The sequence below is a fragment of the Eriocheir sinensis genome, unplaced genomic scaffold (assembly GCF_024679095.1).
Source record: "Eriocheir sinensis breed Jianghai 21 unplaced genomic scaffold, ASM2467909v1 Scaffold318, whole genome shotgun sequence".
Classification (NCBI taxonomy): domain Eukaryota; kingdom Metazoa; phylum Arthropoda; class Malacostraca; order Decapoda; family Varunidae; genus Eriocheir; species Eriocheir sinensis.
Genome location: NW_026111630.1, coordinates 305,001 through 322,272, shown reverse-complemented (window position 1 = coordinate 322,272; position 17,272 = coordinate 305,001). Strand labels below are relative to the sequence as shown.

The 17,272-nt window shown below is 46.2% G+C and overlaps 1 non-coding gene across 1 annotated transcript; it reads right to left on the bottom strand.

The window, feature by feature from the left end:
• Nucleotides 1–5,238: 5,238 nt before the first annotated feature.
• Nucleotides 5,239–5,311, bottom strand: Trnav-aac (transfer RNA valine (anticodon AAC)). The gene has a single exon. It is a non-coding gene; the product is annotated as a tRNA-Val (tRNA).
• Between the last annotated feature and the right edge of the window lie 11,961 nt (nucleotides 5,312–17,272).

Here is a 17,272-nt window from a genome sequence, read left to right as displayed (position 1 = left end):
GAAACAGAGAAAAGAGAAGAAGAAATGGGAAGAAATACGACGTGGAAGGGAAGGAGTAGGGTGAGGATGCATTCAAAGGTATGATGAATTGGTGATTGGTGCGTGTGCGCATGTGTGTGTGTGTGTGTGTGTGTGTGTGTGTGTGTGTGTGTGTGTGTGTGTGTGTGTGTGTGTGTGTATTTGGACGCGCGCGCGCGATGCGTGTCTAATAATTCACTGGCCTACAAATTTTAACTTTTTTCTAGTGACCTAAGTTTGAGACCTGTTCTTGGGTAATTTGGTGTCACTTAGTTAAAAAAAGACAATAGTTTTTTTCTATCACGTCGTTTTTTTTATCTATTGGCTGGTCCATATTGGCCCCAGCCATAGCTATAAGAGATATCACATAAGAACATAAGAACATAAGAACGCAGGAGTCTACAAGAGGCCGGTAGGCCTGTACGAGGCAGCTCCTTTGAGCCTAAGCTCCCGTGTATCTAACCCCACCTAATATCGCTGTCCATGAATTTATCTAGTCTATTTTTGAATGTGACAATTGTATTGGCACTCACCACATGACTGCTAAGCCTATTCCACTCATCCACCACCCTGTTAGTAAACCAATTTTTGCCTATGTTCCTGTTGAATCTGAATTTATCCAGTTTAAACCCATTACTTCGTGTCCTACCCGGTTCTCTTAACAACAAAACCTTATGAATGTCTCCCTTATTAAAGCCCTTCATCCATTTATAAACCTCGATCATGTCTCCACGCACCCTTCGCCTTTCTAGAGAATGCAAGTTTAACTGTTTGAGTCTTCCCTCGTATGGCAATCATATATGTTGATATTTATTTTATGTATGTATTTAGACAGCTATTTATCTATCTAGACACACGCAATTATATAAATATATTGTATCTGTTAAAAGCGATGGTTGCTCTATACGAGTCTACAGTATGATCCTCATGAATGGAGACTCATTATAGATAGTTCAAAAAAAAGTTTAAAATATGTATTACTCCTACTGGTCACTCTGTGCATTTAAAAGAGAATCATGAACACATTAAAACTGTATTAGATTTACTCAAGTATGATGAACACAAATGGGTCATATGTGTGGATCTGAAAATGGTCAACTTTTTACTTGGCCAACAAGAAGGGTTTACAAAATAGCCGTGTTTCCTGTGTTTGTGGGATAGTCGAGCGAAAGACGAACATTGGGAACAGAAACTCTGCCCAGTTAAAAAAAAAAAGTTTGACTGTTGGGGAGAAAAGTATCATGCACCAACCCCTTCTTGAGAAAATCATCTTCCCAGCCCTTCATATTAAACTAGGACTAATGAAGCAGTTTGCCACAGCTCTTAATGTGGAGGGTGACTGTTTCAAATTCATACGTACAACATTTCCTGGCCTAAGTTATAGTAAAATAAAGGCTGGTGTTTTTTTATGGGACACAAATCAAAAAGTTAATGAAATGCCAATACTTCTCGAGCTCGATGACTGACGTAGGAAAAAGAGCTTGGGACTTATTGGTGGCTGTTGTGAAGGGATTTTTAGGGAGGAAAAAGGCAACAAGCTACAAGGGTTGGTGGAGACATTGTTTGATAGCTCTCATCTTTTAGGCTGCAGCATGAGCATAAAGGTTCATTTCCTCTAGAGCCATCTCGATGATTTCCTGCTACTCTTGGAGACGTGAGCGATGAGCATGGCGAGCGCCTTCATCAAGATATCAAGGTTATGGGGGAGAGATATCAAGGCAGATGGCACACACACATGTTGGAGTTAGACCTCATCTTGACTATGCGGTTCAGTTCTGGTCACCTTACTATAGAATGAATATCAAAATGTTAGAATCAGTGCAGAGGAGGATGACTAAGATGATTCAGGGGTTGAGAAACTTGCCATACGAGGAGAGACTCAAACAGTTAAACTTGCATTCTCTAGAAAGGCGAAGGGTGCGTGGAGACATGATCGAGGTTTATAAATGGATGAAGGGCAATAATAAGGGAGACATTCATAAGGTTTTGTTGGTAAGAGAACCGGGTAGGACACGAAGTAATGGGTTTAAACTGGATAAATTCAGATTAAACAGGGACATAGGCAAAAATTGGTTTACAAACAGGGTGGTGGATGAGTGGAATAGGCTTAGCATTCATTTGGTGAGTGCCAATACAATTGTCACATTAAAAAATAGATTAGATAAATTCATGGACAGCGATATTAGGTGGGGTTAGATACACGGGAGCTTAGATTCAAAGGAGCTGCCTCGAACAGGCCTACCGGCCTCTTGCAGACTCCTACGTTCTTATGTTCTTATGTTCTTATGATGGCAGACTACTACTCAGAGTCCTTTCCTTGTTTCTATCTTCATCTTCTTGTCTCCTTTTCATTTCCTCACCTCTACCACACCTTCTTGTCTCCTTTTCATCTCCTCACCTCCACCACACCTTCCCCTCATCTCCTTCTCCTCACCTTCTTGTCTCCTTTTCATCTCCTCACCTCTACCACACCTTCTTGTCTCCTTTTCACCTCCTCACCTCTACCACACCTTCTTCCCCTCATCTCCTCCTCCTCCACACCTTCTTGTCACCTTTTCATCTCCTCACCTCTACCACACCTTCTTGTCACCTTTTCATCTCCTCACCTCTACCACACCTTCTTGTCACCTTTTCATCTCCTCACCTCTACCACACCTTCTTGTCACCTTTTCATCTCCTCACCTCTACCACACCTTCTTGTCACCTTTTCATCTCCTCACCTCTACCACACCTTCTTGTCACCTTTTCATATCCTCACATAAGAACATAAGAACATAAGAACATAGGGAAACTGCAAGAGGCCGGGTTGCCTACACAGGGCAGCTCCAGAATCCCCCCCACTACTCACGGTGGGTGAGGTGTCGTTACAGGGGTTACAGGTAGAGGCTTGATCCTCGTTATACCGGCGGTACCCAGGCACTCATCCAGCACCCCGTCACCTTACTGCACCCACACCTCACTGCCACCTGTCGTCCTCGTCCATGTAGCTATCCAGTCTACTCTTAAAACAAGCTATCGTCCCTGCACTAACTATGTGATTGCTGAGCTATTCCATTCCCCCACCACCCTATTACTAAACCAATGCTTGCCTATATCTCTCCTAAATCTATACTTTTCTTATTTAAATCCATTACTGCGTGTTCTATCCTGCTGGCTAAATCTCAGTACTTTACTTATATCGCCTTTGTTGTAACCCTTGCCCCATTTGAATACTTCTATCAGATCTCCCCGCACTCTTCGTCTCTCTAGTGAATGTAAGTTTAGATATTTCAGCCTATTTTGATATGGGAGGTTCCTCAGCCCCTGAATCATCTTGGTCATCCTCCTCTGAACTGATTTTAGCAAGTTGATGTCCATTCTGTAGTGTGGGCACCAAAACTGGACAGCATAATCTAAGTGTTGCCTAACTAACGCTAAATAGAGTCTGAGGATGACCTCTGCACTCCTGTTGGTTACCATCCTGTTAATAAAGCCTAATACCCTGTTAGCCCTAGTCCTCGCACTAATACATTGCTTCCTTAGTTTTAGGTCAGAGTTCACTAACACTCCCAAATCCCTTTCACACTCAGACTTGCCAATCGCTGTGGAGTCTAAACTATACCCGTGTAATGGGTTGCGTGTTCGTACACTAAGTACGCTACACTTGGTGATGTTAAAATTCATCTGCCATTTCTCTGACCAAGCTGACAGTTTGTTGAGATCCTCCTGCAGTGCTCTAGCATCCTCCCCTGCCCTAATAGTGCGTCCTATTTTGGTGTCATCTGCAAATTTACCTATGTCACTAGTTATCCCATTGTCTATGTCACTGATGTAGATAATGAATAGAAGCGGGCCTAAAACTGAACCTTGAGGAACCCCACTGGTAACATTACCTATACGGATTTTTTACCGTTAATGGTAACCCTCTGTTTCCTGTCGCTAATCCACGCCTTAATCCAATCAAATACCTTCCCTCTTATCCCATGGGCCCTGACTTTATTTAACAGTCTCTGGTGAGGTACCTTATCGAAGGCCTTACTAAAATCAGGATAAACCACATCATAGCTCTCATCATTGTCAGCTGCCTCGTATACTCTATTGTAGAAGGATATAAGATTAGTGAGGCACGACTTTCCTTTAGTAAACCCATGCTGTGAGTCGTGAATTAAACTATGTCTGTCTAAATGGTCCCTAATACTATCAGCTATTATTGACTCAATCATTTTACCTATAACTGACGTCAAACTAATCGGCCTATAGTTCTCCATAGAAGATTTGTCTCCCTTCCTAAATATTGGAATAACGTGTGCCTGCCTCCATGAAACAGGCACCACCCCTGTGTCTAGTCACTTCCTAAATACTTCTGTTAACTGCCCACTTATTTCAGTTTCACATTCCTTTATTACCCTGGGGAAAAGTTCATCTGGCCCTGGCGCCTTAGTGACTTTAAGTCTATCTATCTGTCTAATCACGAGCTCCCTACTTATGTTGATGTCGGTTAATTCTTCTACCTCTTCTCCCCTGTAGATCTGTTCTCCCTGAGGTATATCATCTAATCTTTCCTTGGTAAATTCAGTTCAGAAATATCTATTTAACGCCTCGCTCATTTCCTCATCACTGTCAATCAGCGATTCTCCTGGCTTAAGCGGCCCTATCTTATCCCTAACCTTGGTCTTATATAGCTGAAAGAAGCCCTTTGGATTGGTCTTTGCTTCCCTGGCAATTCTAATCTCATAATTACGTTTTACCACGCGTAGGTTTTTCTTTACTGCTCCAGCTAAATCGTTGTAACTATCCCTTAGGTGAGTTTCCCCCCTTTTAATTCTAACATATAGTCCTCTTTTCCTTCCTATTTCAGTTTTTAGCCTGTCTGTCATCCGTCGCGGGTAGTTTAGTTACCTGTTGACCTGACTTCCCTGTGAGGAATAAATTGTTTGTGTCCTAATTTAATCTCCCTGACCAGACTATTATACTCACCCTCCAAGCTACTGACCTAACGAGTGACCTCACCAGAGATTACTGCCCTTCCTGCCCTGGGTCGTGACCTACTTCTGATCTCACTCCCCTAAGCTTCTGCAGCTGCTTTCTTAAGCCCTCATAGACTGCCTTCCTGAAGTCAGGTATTAATGTGTTGTTACTGCTTACTCTATCCTCACATCCAATATTAAATCTAATTTCCTTACGATCACTGTTACCTAATGAATCCCCATAATAATAATTATTTTCGTGAAGTAAATAAGATGTGCTCACCAGGGCTCGAACCTGGGACCTTCTGTGTGTTAGACAGATGTGATAACCACTACACCATGAGCACCTCTACCTCTACCACACCTTCTTTCCCTCATCTCCTCCTTCTCCTCACCTTCTTGTCACCTTTTCACCTCCTCACCTCTACCACACCTTCTTGTCACATTTTCATCTCCTCACCTCTACCACACCTTCTTGTCACCTTTTCACCTCCTCACCTCTACCACACCTTCTTGTCACCTTTTCACCTCCTCACCTCTACCACACCTTCTTGTCACCTTTTCACCTCCTCACCTCTACCACACCTTCTTGTCTCCTTTTCATCTCCTCACCTCTACCACACCTTGTCACCTTTACATCTCCTCACCTCTACCACACCTTCTTGTCTCCTTTTCATCTCCTAACCTCTACCACACCTTCTTGTCACCTTTCCATCTCCTCACCTCTACCACACCTTCTTGTCACCTTTTCATCTAGTCACCTCTACCACACCTTCTTGTAACCTTTTCATCTCCTAACCTCTACCACACCTTCTTGTCACCTTTCCATCTCCTCACCTCTACCACACCTTCTTGTCTCCTTTTCATCTCCTCACCTCTACCACACCTTCTTCCCCTCATCTCCTCCTTCTCCACACCTTCTTGTCTCCTTTTCATCTCCTCACCTCTACCACACCTTCTTCCCCTCATCTCTTCCTTCTCCTCACCTTCTTGTTACCTTTTAATCTCCTCACCTCTACAACTGCTTCCTCCCCTAATCTCCTCCTTCTCCTCACCTTCTTGTCTCCTTTTCATCTCCTCACCTCTACCACACCTTCTTGTCTCCTTTTCATCTCCTCACCACTACCACACCTTCCGCTCACCTCCTCCTTCTCCACACCTTCTTGTCTTTTCATCTCCTCACCTCTACCACACCTTCTTGTCTCCTTTTCATCTCCTCACCTCTACCACACCTTCTTGTCTCCTTTTCATCTCCTCACCTCTACCACACCTTCTTGTCTCCTTTTTCATTTCCTCACCTCTACCACACCTTCTTTCCCTCATATCCTCCTTCTCCTCACCTTCTTGTCTCCTTTTCATCTCCTCACCTCTACCACACCTTCTTGTCTCCTTTTCATCTACCCACTTCTACCACACCTTCTTCCCCTCATTTCCTCCTTCTCCACACCTTCTTGTCACATTTTAATCTCCTCACCTCTACCACACTTTCTTGTCACCTTTTCATCTTCTCTCCTCTACCACACCTTCTTGTCTCCTTTTCATCTACCCACTTCTACCACACCTTCTTCCCCTCATCTCCTCCTTCTCCTCACCTTCTTGTCACCTTTTCACCTCCTCACCTCTACCACACCTTCTTGTCACATTTTCATCTCCTCACCTCTACCACACCTTCTTGTCACCTTTTCATCTCCTCACCTCTACCACACCTTGTCACCTTTTCATCTAGTCACCTCTACCACACCTTCTTGTCACCTTTTCATCTCCTCACCTCTACCACACCTTGTCACCTTTTCATCTAGTCACCTCTACCACACCTTGTCACATTTTCATCTCCTCACCTCTACCACACCTTCTTGTCACCTTTACATCTCCTCACCTCTACCACACCTTCTTGTCACCTTTCCATCTCCTCACCTCTACCACACCTTGTCACCTTTTCATCTAGTCACCTCTACCACACCTTCTTGTCACCTTTACATCTCCTCACCTCTACCACACCTTCTTGTCTCCTTTTCATCTCCTAACCTCTACCACACCTTCTTGTCACCTTTCCATCTCCTCACCTCTACCACACCTTCTTGTCACCTTTTCATCTAGTCACCTCTACCACACCTTCTTGTAACCTTTTCATCTCCTAACCTCTACCACACCTTCTTGTCTCCTTTTCATCTCCTAACCTCTACCACACCTTCTTGTCACCTTTCCATCTCCTCACCTCTACCACACCTTCTTGTCACCTTTTCATCTAGTCACCTCTACCACACCTTCTTGTCACCTTTTTCATTTCCTCACTTCTACCACACCTTCTTCCCCTCATTTCCTCCTTCTCCACACCTTCTTGTCACATTTTAATCTCCTCACCTCTACCACACCTTCTTGTCTCCTTTTCATCTACCCACTTCTACCACACCTTCTTCCCCTCATTTCCTCCTTCTCCACACCTTCTTGTCTCCTTTTCATCTCCTCACCTCTACCACACCTTCTTGTCTCCTTTTCATCTCCTCACCTCTACCACACCTTCTTGTCACCTTTTCATCTCACCTCTACCACACCTTCTTGTCTCCTTTTCATCTCCTCACCTCTACCACACCTTCTTGTCTCCTTCTCATCTCCTCACCTCTACCACACCTTCTTGTCACCTTTTCATCTCCTCACCTCTACAACACCTTCTTGTCTCCTTCTCATCTCCTCACCTCTACCACACCCCCTTCCCCTCATCTCCTCCTTTTCCACACCTTCTTGTCTCCTTTTCATCTTCTCTCCTCTACCACACCTTCTTGTCTCCTTTTCATCTACCCACTTCTACCACACCTTCTTCCCCTCATTTCCTCCTTCTCCACACCTTCTTGTCTCCTTTTCATCTCCTCACCTCTACCACACCTTCTTGTCTCCTTTTCATCTCCTCACCTCTACCACACCTTCTTGTCACCTTTTCATCTCCTCACCTCTACCACACCTTCTTGTCTCCTTTTCATCTCCTCACCTCTACCACACCTTCTTGTCTCCTTTTCATCTCCACACCTTCTTGTCACCTTTTCATCTCCTCACCTCTACCACACCTTCTTGTCTCCTTCTCATCTCCTCACCTCTACCACACCTTCTTGTCACCATATCATCTCCTCACCCCACAACACCTTCTTGTCTCCTTCTCATCTCCTCACCTCTACCACACCTTCCCCTCATCTCCTCCTTCTCCACACCTTCTTGTCTCCTTTTCATCTCCTCACCTCTACCACACCTTCTTGTCACCTTTTCATCTCCTCACCTCTACCACACCTTCTTGTCTCCTTTTCATCTCCTCACCTCTACCACACCTTCTTGTCTACTTTTCATCTCCTCACCTCTACCACACCTTCTTGTCACCTTTTCATCTCCTCACCTCTACCACACCTTCATCCCCTCATCTCCTCCGTCTCCACACCTTGTCTCCTTTTCATCTCCTCACCTCTACCACACCTTCTTGTCACCTTTTCATCTCCTCACCTCTACCACACCTTCTTGTCTCCTTTTCATCTCCTCACCTCTACCACACCTTCTTCCCCTCATCTCCTCCTTCTCCACACCTTCTTGTCTCCTTTTCATCTCCTCACTTCTACCACACCTTCTTGTCTTCTTTTCATCTCCTCACCTCTACCACACCTTCTTGTTTTCTTTTCATCTCCTCACCTCTACCACACCTTCTTGTCTCCTTTTCATCTCCTCACCTCTACCACACCTTCTTGTCTTCTTTTCATCTCCTCACCTCTACCACACCTTCTTGTCACCTTTTCATCTCCTCACCTCTACCACACCTTCTTGTCTCCTTTTCACCTCCTCTCCTCTACCACACCTTCTTCCCCTCATCTCCTCCTTCTCCACACCTTCTTTTCACCTTTTCATCTCCTCACCTCCACCACACCTTCTTCCCCTTATTTCCTCCATTTCCACACCCTCTTGTCTCCTTTTCATCTCCTCCTTCTCCTCACAATCGTGTCTCCTTTTCATCTCCTCACCTCTACCACACCTTCTTCCCCTCATCTCCTCCTTCTCCTCACCTTCTTGTCACCTTTTCATCTCCTCACCTCTACCACACCTTCTTGTCTCCTTTTCATCTCCTCACCTGCACCACACCTTCTAGTCTCCTTTTCATCTCCTCACCTCTACCACACCTTCTTGTCACCTTTTCATCTCCTCACCTCTACCACACCTTCTTGTCTCCTTTTCATCTCCTCACCTGCACCACACCTTCTAGTCTCCTTTTCATCTCCTCACCTCCACCACACCTTCTTCCCCTTATTTCCTCCATTTCCACACCCTCTTGTCTCCTTTTCATCTCCTCACCTCTACCACACCTTCTTCCCCTTATCTCCTCCTTCTCCTCACCTTCTTGTCTCCTTTTCATCTCCTCACCTCTACCACACCTTGTCTCCTTTTCATCTCCTCACCTGCACCACACCTTCTTGTCTCCTTTTCATCTCCTCACCTCTACCACACCTTCTTGTCTCCTTTTCATCTCCTCACCTCTACCACACCTTCTTGTCTCCTTTTCATCTCCTCACCTCTACCACACCTTCTTGTCACCTTTTCATATCCTCACCTCTACCACACCTTCTTGTCTCCTTTTCATCTCCTCACCTCTACCACACCTTCTTGTCTCCTTTTCATCTCCTCACCTCTACCACACCTTCTTGTCACCTTTTCATCTCCTCACCTCTACCACACCTTCTTGTCTCCTTTTCATCTCCTCACCTGCACCACACCTTCTTGTCACCTTTTCATCTCCTCACCTCTACCACACCTTCTTGTCTCCTTTTCATCTCCTCACCTCTACCACACCTTCTTGTCACCTTTTCATCTCCTCACCTCTACCACACCTTTTTGTCACCTTTTCATCTCCTCACCTCTACCACACCTTCTTGTCTCCTTTCATCTCCTCACCTGTACCTCACCTTATTGTCTCCTTTACATCTCCTCACCTCTACCACACCTTCTTGTCTCCTTTTCATCTCCTCACCTCTACCACACCTTCTTGTCACCTTTTCATCTCCTCACCTCTACCACACCTTCTTGTCTCCTTTTCATCTCCTCACCTGCACCACACCTTCTTGTCTCCTTTTCATCTCCTCACCTCTACCACACCTTCTTGTCTCCTTTTCATCTCCTCACCTCTACCACACCTTCTTCCCCTTATCTCCTCCTTCTCCTCACCTTCTTGTCTCCTTTTCATCTCCTCACCTCTACCACACCTTGTCTCCTTTTCATCTCCTCACCTCTACCACACCTTCTTCCCCTTATCTCCTCCTTCTCCTCACCTTCTTGTCTCCTTTTCATCTCCTCACCTCTACCACACCTTGTCTCCTTTTCATCTCCTCACCTGCACCACACCTTCTTGTCACCTTTTCATCTCCTCACCTCTACCACACCTTCTTGTCACCTTTTCATCTCCTCACCTCTACCACACCTTCTTGTCTCCTTTTCATCTCCTCACCTCTACCACACCTTCTTGTCACCTTTTCATCTCCTCACCTCTACCACACCTTCTTGTCACCTTTTCATCTCCTCACCTCTACCACACCTTCTTGTCACCTTTTCATCTCCTCACCTCTACCACTCCTTCTTGTCACCTTTTCATCTCCTCACCTCTACCACACCTTCTTGTCACCTTTTCATCTCCTCACCTCTACCACACCTTCTTGTCACCTTTTCATCTCCTCACCTCTACCACACCTTCTTGTCACCTTTTTATCTCCTCACCTCTACCACACCTTCTTGTTACCTTTTCATCTCCTCACCTCTACCACACCTTCTTGTCTCCTTTTCATCTCCTCACCTTTACCACACCTTCTTCCCCTCATCTCTTCCTTCTAATCTTCACCCAAGAAGAGCAGGAAGAGGCAGGAATTGTTACATTTTAACGTCACAACTTTTGAAATCCGTTCATCCACGTTTTTAATTAACCGTTACTTAAATAGGCCCGTACGCCTTCTCAGAAATCGAACGACTAACTGTGCTTGTTTACTTGTCTTATTTAACACCACTCAGCCTAATTGATTAACGTCTAACTCAGTGCTGTGACGCGTCTAACTAGTGTTTGAGGTGTTGCGCAGTGTTTGAAGTGTTGCGAGGATTACCTTACAGTGAGAGGACTTCCCTGCTGAGCTGAGCGGTTAAGTTATATATCGACTTTTTTGTGTTTCCTGTCTTTCCTCAGTAGGATTACAACTACACGACCTAACACAGCACCCAGTGAAAGACAGTGAGCTTCTTGTGTCTAACTAACGTAGAAAATCTGTCACTAACGTAGAAGTACAAAGCTTGACCCGTATACCAGCACACCTGTTTTGAAAAGGAGGAAAAGTTTAATCCCCCAGATAATTTTAATCCCAGAGGGAAAACACGTGTGGGCCCTCATAGACGCCACACCTTAAGGCTTAAACTCTCCCGCGTGACTCGACCGATTTAAAGCCGCCTCCCTCCAGGTGTTCACCTTAGCCCACGCGGATACAAAATTCATCTTAACTGTAAAGCTCACCGATATATCGTCTTGCAACAGTAAATAAAAAATTAAAAAAGTAATCATGCCGTCCAACTATTTCAATTGCTGTAATTGTTCAAAGAAATATGCTGCGATTCACTACCAAACCAGCGACTCGATGTGTAGGTACTGTGTCTTAGACTTACGTATTCAGGCACTACAAACGACCAACGAGGATCTACAACGCTCCAATTCTTTACTTTGGAACATCGTGACGTCACACCCTCAACTCCCTCCTCCTCCTCCTCCTCCTTCTTCTTCTTCTTCTTCTTCTTCTTCTTCTTCTTCTTCTTCTTCTTCTTCTTCTTCTTCTTCTTCTTCTTCTTCGTCTTCTTCTTCTTCTTCTTCGTCTTCTTCTTCTCCCTCTTCACCCTCCACCACCAGCACCGCCATCACCCCCGCCCCCTCCCCCATCCATCCCACCATCACCACCACGACCTACTCTTCCTCCTCCCCGACCTCGTCCGCCCTCTTCGCGTCCGCCCCGTCCTCCTCCTCCAACTCGGCCCCCTCCTCCACATCATCAACATCCTCCTCCTCTACTCCCCCCCAGCCCACCCCTTCGGCCACTTCCTCCTCCTCCGCCGCTGTCCTCCTCCTACATTTCTTCTCCCCTCCTCCACATCCTCAACATCCTCCTCCTCTACTCCTCCCCAGTCAACCCCTACCCCCCCTTCCTCCACCTCCGCCTCTGCCCCCTCCCCCACATCCTCAACATCCTCCTCTACTCCTCCCCAGTCAACCCTTCCTCCTCCTCCGCCTCTGCCCCTCCTCCACATCCTCAACATCCTCCTCCTCTACTCCCCTGCAGTCAACCCCTTCCGCCTCTTCCTCATCTTCCCTTGGCTCCCCTTGTCCCTCTCCTCTCACCAGCCCTCCTAACGCCTCCACGTCCAGTCGCCACCACACCCCACTCCTCACTACTCATCCATTAGACGCCACAAGACCATTCTTCCTGCTGTGGTCTGCGTAGATCAGACACAGTTTCAGGGCACAGACAAGCTGAAAACATCTGTTAGACTTGTAGGGACCTGCTGGTTAGAGGTCAATTAACGGAATTCTGCGGCAGGAATACAGAGACGCGGAGGCGTTATTGTATTCCGGGAGCCAAACTGGACGACATTACTTCAGCTGTCGATGCTGTCACGGAACTCGCGAAGGAAGACACAGTTTATTTGATTCACGCGGGGACAAATGACGTTCAGTCTACTCAAACTCAGGCCCTACTATCAAAATACCGTCAGGTCATTCGGCGTTACAAGACCAAGTCCGCTCACGTCATTGTCTCTGGAATTCTACCCAGAATCAGCGCTTACGCCGGCTTCAACAGCAAAGCGAGCAACATCAATACTAGTCTGAAGGAAATTTGTGACGACGAAGGCGTGGCGTTTACAAACGCCTGGCACCACTTCCTTGAGCGCCCAGACTTGTTTTGGAACGATGGACTACATCTGAATGAGGTTGGATCGCGTTTCGGGAGGCTTCTGACGAGGCAGTGGCTTTCGAAAAGCCTTTCAAAAACGGCGGGCGAGGACGGGCAAAGGAGCCCTTGATCAACCAACCCGTAGCGTCAGTGCGACTCACAAGAAACTGTGTAACTAACCACGCCTCCGACAAGCGAACTGGTACAACCTGTCACGGCCACATTTCTATCATGTACACAAATGCACGTAGTTTAATACCCAAAAGGACGAAATTAGGGCGTATATTGCAACAGAGAAACCAGATGTGGTAGCCATCACAGAGACTTGGGCCAACTCTATCCATCTAGAACTGAAATGTCATTCCTGGTACGAAAGCTTCCACAAAAGTCGAAAGCACAAGAAAGGAGGAGTAGTAGTTTGCTACGTAAAAAGTACACTCCCTGCCATAAAAATAGACAAACAGGACGCAGAGAAATATGATTCTGTCTATGTGGAAATAACCGCAAATAACAAGAAACTAACACTTGCAACCGTATACAGGCCTCCGAAACAACAGGCAGCCGATGACACTGCCCTCTACGAAGAGATTCACTCTCTAATACAAAGCAAGGAAGCAATTATAATTGGGGACTTTAATTGCCCTAACATTGACTGGGGACTGATGACTGGAGATCAAGAGGGTAACAGGCTTTTAGAAATGGTGGAGGATTCGTTCCTCACTCAAGTTGTAACTCAACCAACAAGAGAAAACAATCTGCTGGATCTGGTATTAGTACGCGACCCCGACCTCATTCGCGACTGTACAGTTGGTGAGAAACTTAATGGGTGCGATCACCACTTAATCCGTTTTAATATCAACATATGTCACAAACTCGTAGATAATCCATCAGTGATACCAGATTACAAAAATAGAAATTTCAACTTAGCCCGTGCACTGCTTCCCCTACTACCTGGGACCAACTTGGCATCACCGACAATACAATCGACAACGCGTGGAACGTCTTCAAAGATAAGCTGTTGCAAGTAGAGAAGGCTACAGTGCCTACGAAATCCAGGCGAGTAAATGGGGCCGTAGATCCACCGTGGATGACCAGAGAAATAAAAAGGGCAGTAAACCTAAAAAAAGGGAATTATAATTTGATGAAAGAGAATGCTACGGCCGAAGCCAGCACACAGTACCACAACAGCCTCATAGCTTGTCGCAGCCTTATTCGGAGTAGCAACGCAACTATGAAAGGCAAATAGCGCGCGAAATCAAAACTAAATCCAATAAATTCTTCACTTACATAAGATAGATACAGAAAGTAAAATCCAATATTAGTCCCCTGACAGACGAGACTGGATCTGTAACTCAGGACAGTAAACAGATGGCCAGAATCCTCAACAGTAACTTCGCATCCGTATTCACAGTCGAGGACATCGAAGCCATTCCCGAGGGCCCAGACCCGCTAAGAGGGATCACGCCTCTGGAAATTGACTCAATATGCGACCAAAAGTGAAAAACTATTCTGACAAACTCGACACGACCAAGTCAACGGGACCTGACAGTTTGTCTCCACGGTTATTAAAAGAGCTCAAACAACAAATACTTCTGCTACTCACTAACATATTCAACCGGTCAGTACAACTCAACAAGGTCCCAGAAGACTGGAAGATGGCGAACGTAACACCGATTTTCAAAAAAGGAGACAAAAGCGTTGCATTAAACTACAGGCCCATAAGTTTGACATCAATGGCAGGAAAAATATTCGAAAAGATTATTGAAGACAAACTTGTTAAGTTTCTAAAAGATAATAATATAATCTCCGACACCCAGCATGGCTTCAGAAACAAGCGCTCCTGCCTAACGAATTTATTAGACTTCTTCCAAGGTATATATAAGAACTGGGATGCCCACATCCCCAGTGATGTTATATAACTGGACTTTCAGAAAGCCTTCGACAAGGTACCGCACGAGCGACTCCTTAAGAAACTGCACTCGGCGGGCATCGGAGCCAATCTGATCGCGTGGATAAGAGATTGGCTCACCGACAGAAAACAACGAGTACTACTCAACGGACAGCCTTCCGATTGGCTACCAGTCACTAGTGGAGGGCCTCAAGGGTCAGTGCTGGGACCCATCCTCTTTATCATATATATCAATGACCTAGAATCAGGACTGAAATCCACAATATCGAAATTTGCAGATGACACCAAGGTGGGTGGAGATGCCCTCACAAAGACCGACTGCGAAATCATTCAGAAAGACCTCAATCACATTATCGAATGGTCGGAAAAATGGCAAATGTCTTTTAATGTTGACAAATGCAAAGTCATGCACATTGGGTCCCAAAATAGTAACCACACATTTATCATGAATGGGAGACCTCTGCAAGCGATGCAGGAGGAAAAGGATCTTGGAGTCACTATCAGCAGTGACCTGAAACACGCGAATCACTGTAAAAGCATACAACAAGGCCAACATTATGCTCGGGTTCATAGCGAGGAACTTCGAGTGTAAAACACCAGACGATGCTATCCTTGTATAATTCCATGGTAAGACCGCACCTCGAGTATGCTGTGCTGTTTTGGTCTCCCAATTACAGAAAGGACATTGCTTTACTGGAAAGGATTCAACGACGCGCCACAAAGATGATTCCAACCTTCAGGGCTCAACCGTACGAGGAACGACTCAAGCGACTCAATCTCTTTACATTGGAGAAAAGACGCCTACGAGGGGATATGATTCAAGTCTTCAAGTATCTAAAAAAGTTCAATAACGTCGATTACTCCAAATTCTTTGAACTGCAAACCAACTCAAGAACTAGAAATAACGGTTTACCCATTCAGTCGAGTCGATGTAACACAGACATTGGAAGGAGTTTCTTTTCAAACCGAGTCATCCGCCACTGGAACAATCTTCCCTCAAAAGTAGTAAATGCGAATACCATCAACTCCTTCAAATATAGAATCGACCGTCATTTCGCTGCGTCAGGAGTAAACTGAATAACGAGGGGCTTCCATCTGCTCCTCAATATCGAGGTGCTTTCATCTGCTCACCAAGCCCCAAGTGGCGGTCGAGCAGATTAAATGACCCAAGCGGGCGACCTCGTAATGAGCCAATAGGCTTTCTGTTGCCTGCATTTCCATGTTTCCATGTTTCTCTTTCCAACCCTCACACAGGAAAACCAGGGAGAGGAAGGAATAGATGAACCCAGAGCTCCTTTTGTCTCCTCTCCTCTTGCTTATTATTGCTCCTCACCTCCGCTCTCTCCTCTTTCACCAAAGGACAGGAATACGTATAGATGAACTTAGAGCTCCTTTTGTCTCCTCACTTTTAACTTTCATCTCCTCTTGACTTCCTCATTTCCTCACCACCTTTCTCCTCATCCCCTCACCACCTTTCTCCTCATCTCCTTTTCCTCTCTTTCACCAACGAACAGGAAGGAATAGGTGAACTCAGACCTCCTTTTCTCTCCTCACTTCTCACATTCATCTCCTCTTTCCCTCCTCATCTCCTTCCTCACCCAAGACCATTAAGGACGACGTTAAGTCTGACCTCCCTTCCTCTCCTCCCTCTCACCTTCTTGTCCCCGAGCTGCCTGACGCCGTTGGTGAGGTTGGCCGGGATGCCCACAGGTGTGGTGACCTCGACGGACGTGGGCAGGAAGTAAGGACAGGTGGGACACAGCTAATCCGCCTCCAGGGTTCTGTTCTGTGGGCGGCACCTGCAGAGGAGAGGGGGAGGGGTCGTTTGGTGTGGGAGGCAGCAGTGTGAGGTTGGAGGAAGGAGGGTACCGGGGGAAGGGGGAAAGGGGTTGTTTGGTGTAGGAGGCAGGGGTGTGGTGGGGGGAGGAGTGGAGGGAGAGGAGGTAGAGAGAGGGATAGGGATTGGGGTAGAAGAAGAGGTTGGGCAACATCTGTGAGGTGGTAAGGTTGGTTGTGCGTAGGTTTGTGGGCGGGAAGAGGGGAGGGGAAACTTTTGGGAGAGAACGTGAGGGAAGAGTGGAGGGGAAACTTTGGGGAGAGACAGTGAGGGAGGAGTGGAGGGGAAACTTTGGGGAGAGAACGTGAGGGAAGAGTGGAGAGGGAACTTTGGTGAGAGAACGTGAGGGAAGAGTGGAGGGGAAACTTTGGGGAGAGAACGTGAGGGAAGAGAGGAGAGGGAACTTTGGGGAGAGAACGTGAGGGAAGAGTGGAGGGGAAACTTTGGGAGACAACGTGAGGAAGAGGGGAGGGGAACTTTGGGGAGAGAACGTGAGGGAAGAGTGGAGGAAACTTTGGGGAGAACGTGGGAAGAGTGGAGGAACTTTGGGGAGAGAACGTGAGGGAAGAGTGGAGAAACTTTGGGGAGAGAACGTGAGGAAGAGGGAGGGAAACTTTGGGAGAGA